This window comes from Entamoeba histolytica, genomic scaffold (assembly GCF_000208925.1).
Source record: "Entamoeba histolytica HM-1:IMSS scf_1104750516763 genomic scaffold, whole genome shotgun sequence".
Taxonomy (NCBI): Eukaryota; Evosea; order Mastigamoebida; family Endamoebidae; genus Entamoeba; species Entamoeba histolytica.
The window spans coordinates 1-3,774 of NW_001915295.1; the positions used below are offsets into that span (position 1 = coordinate 1).

The following is a 3,774-nucleotide window of genomic DNA, read 5'->3' on the forward strand; positions in this document are numbered from 1 at the left end:
AAGTATAATATAGAAATATAAAGTAAGATATAGAAGAAATAGGAAGTTAGGCACATAATAGTGAAAAGGAATAAAAGGTGATATAGTAGGAATAAGTATAAAAGTATAAAAGTATAAAAGGAATAAAATAGAAAGGGTAGGTATAATAGGTATAAAAAAAGTATAAAAAGTATAAAAAGTATAAAAAGTATAAAAAGTATAAAAGTATAAAAGTATAGAGTACATAATAAATAATAAAAAGGTCTAAAAAGATGCTCACACCAGGAATCGAACCTGGGTTATCAAAGCCACAATCTGATGTACTACCTCTGTACTATGTGAGCTTATATTAATAAGCAAAAGAAGGAAACATATAGATACACATACACATACACATATAGATATAGAAAAGCACATATCTACACATATCTACACATATAGAAAAGCACATATCTACACATAAGTACACATATAGTTTACTATTCAATAAATTTCTTATTTTTTATTTCTTTTTATTAATGAATCAATCATCAATTTTATTTTCTTTATTTTTGTAGTAATTGATTTCAGATATAAATTTAATCAGACTAATAAAATTCTATAATTTGAGATATTCATTGATTTATGAATTAAATAATGATAATTTGAAATATTTTATGCGACAATAAGATTAATTATAAGTTTATATCATTCGTTGTTTTTATAAATAATCTGATTATTGTCATAATTCATAAAATGCAACTAGATGAAAATATGATGGAAATAACCCGATTTTAATTTTAATTGAATTTAATTGTATAATGTGAATGAAGAAATTAACAATGAATAAATTTAAAATAGAATTAAAATACAATGCAATTAAAACAAGAATAAATGATTGAAAATTGTCATTTCCTTTAAAATTATTTGAAAGAAAAAAGAATAGTTTTATGTTATTAACAATTATAAATATTAATGAAAGTCGTTTGTTTTTTGTCAAATAATGTTCATTTCATATTTTTACATAATACTTGAATCAATAAAACTTGTACAATTTATTTTCTTCATCTCTCATTGTAAAATAACAAGCATCATTTTGTGTATGTTTATAATGTATTAGAAAAATAAATAAAAGATAAAATATGAAATGAACAAAGAATAAAACAATTAAATTTAAATATATTTGTTTATTCATGTGATTTAAAGTTTATTAAGCAATTTTAATATTAAAAAGAATATTTAAAATAAGTGATAAATTAAATTCAAACATAAAGAAGTTAATTAATTCATAAATGTGTTCATAGTCATTTTCATGTAGAATGTGAATAAAATGATATTAAAATATTAAATACAGAGTTAATTGGACAGAGATATGATATTAAAATGAGTTATATCAACAATAATTTTAATGCAGAATGTGTTTCTGAGAATATTCAACAAAATGTTAAAGTTATATCTGATATACTTCAATTAAAATACTTTTGAGATGTGTGTATTATATGAATAAAATAGTAAAAATATATCACAAAATGAACAGTTAGAAAAGAAGAAAATTGTAAAAGATAAAAACAAAAAGAGATGAATAAATTTATTAAATAATTAAAAATACTGATATTCAATGTATTTTATTTATTCATAATAAAATGAAAGATAAAACAAGAAGAGAAAATACATGAGAGAAAAAATAAAAGAAAGTGAATATGACTCGAATCAAATTGTGATTTTAATGAAATATTAATGAATATTTAGAATTAATATCTCTGTCATAGTTACTCTTTCTTGTATCTTAACTATCTTAAGAAATGTATTTCTTTTTTATATTCAATAATCTCTATTTTGTTATTGTCAATTTCTTATCGTTGAATGTTCTATGTACACACGTGGTGTATTTTTAACTTTTTTTCTTTTAACCATCATTCAATTCACTTATTTGATGTCAATCAATTTCAATAACGATGTGTATAATTATTTTCTTTCATTTGTTATTTTCTGTTTATTTTATTCCTTTTTTATATTTATAGAGAGTGTTTTTATTATGATAATTGTTTCTATTTGAATTAATGATAAAGTAATTATGATGATGAAAACGAATGAAATGAATTATGTCATTAATGATATAGTTGTTATGATAACAGTTATTGTGACACTTATTAATATTATAATGTTTTGTGTGATAATTACTGTACTTCTATCAATACAAACATAATATATTTCAAACATTCTTCTATCATTTATATTTATTTATTGATATAAACTTCTCTTTTGTTATTATGTTTAATGTTTTTGTGATATTTCGTGTTTTTCATTTTTTAGTCGAAAGAAAATAAAGCAAAAAAGAAATTGAAAAGAATTGAAATAAAAATGACAATATTTTTATACATTACAAGCATTACCCCTTCAATGTTATTACAATTTCAGAACAATGATGTTTGAAATGATGAAACAAAGAAATATTATTAACGATAAAATTAAAAGAATAAACTATAGAGAAAATGTTAAATAAAATGATTCAATTGATTTTATCTATTTTTAATTTAAAGTAATTCAAGTCAACCAAAACGGATAAAAAGTATTTTATATAAAATGATGAAAAATTTCAAATTAAATCTACATTAAAATTTAAAAGAAATAATAAAAAAGAAGAATGAAAGATAACAATAAGAAATATAAACAAAAAGAGAAATAAAAAGAAATAAAATTCAACACAAGAAATTAAGATAGAAAAGAAAATAAGAAGAATAATGAAATAACAATATAATCAATGATGAAAATAATCGAATGAATAGCACAATGAAATTAAGAGTGATGAATAAATAAATAAGTACTAATAATCAACACCAAATAATAAAAGAAAGAAGAAAAGATAGATATACAAAATGAATAAAATGAAATAAGACAACAAACAGAAAAATAAAAAGGTGTAATAAATAAAAAAGAAAAAAAATTTATGAGATGAAAAAAATAAAAATAACACTGAAATAATACTTGTGTTAATATAATACGATAAAATGACGACATAATCACGTCAAAAATTGAAAACGAAAGAAAACACTATTTTTATGATTATGTAATGATAAAATAAAAATAAAAGAATTATAAACATCACTGGAATAAAATAGAAAGAATACCAATTCTTCATTCAACATTATTCAAAGAAGACGAAGTAACTGTAAAATAACAAACTATTTTTATGGTAAAAGACATAGAAAAATATGAAAAGAAAAATACCAGAAAAGTGACATGGAATATCCAAAGGATGTTTTTCTTCAAATCAATATACCAATAAATATTGAAGTGACAGGAAATGATTGTTTTGCATATTGTACAAAATTAACAGCAATTAATATACCAACAAGTGTTAGTGAAATAGGATATGAATGTTATGAAGGATGTCCGAATGAATTGAAAAAGAATGAGGTATTGAAAAAGATATACTATAATGATGAATGTGTCATTGTTTAAGTGAAGGAAATTAATTTAAAATAATTGAATATTAAAATTAGAAATAAAATAAGAAATGAAGAATAAAAAAATAAAAGAATAAAGAGAATTTTATAAGAATATAAACAAAATAATAGAATAAATATACAAAATGAATAGGAAGAAAATAAAAGAGTAATAATATAATAATAAAGATAAATAAGAAAATAGAAATGAATTTAATTTAATTTTATTATTCTTTTATTTTGTTATTGAATTATTAATTACATTATTCATTTGTTTTAAATATTTAATTTTACCATTTTATTGTTATTTATATATTATCATTTGAAATATTGTATAAATGAAATGTTAAATAATTGTATAAATCAAAAT

At 19.6% G+C, this 3,774-nt stretch overlaps 1 non-coding gene across 1 annotated transcript, besides 2 other annotated features; it reads right to left on the reverse strand.

The window, feature by feature from the left end:
* Positions 1-252: 252 nt before the first annotated feature.
* EHI_032360 lies at positions 253-323 on the reverse strand. Its single transcript has one exon. It is a non-coding gene; the product is annotated as a tRNA-His (tRNA).
* Positions 324-1,697: 1,374 nt separating this feature from the next.
* Positions 1,698-1,890: a repeat region.
* A 36-nt stretch (positions 1,891-1,926) lies between these two features.
* Positions 1,927-2,257: a repeat region.
* Between the last annotated feature and the right edge of the window lie 1,517 nt (positions 2,258-3,774).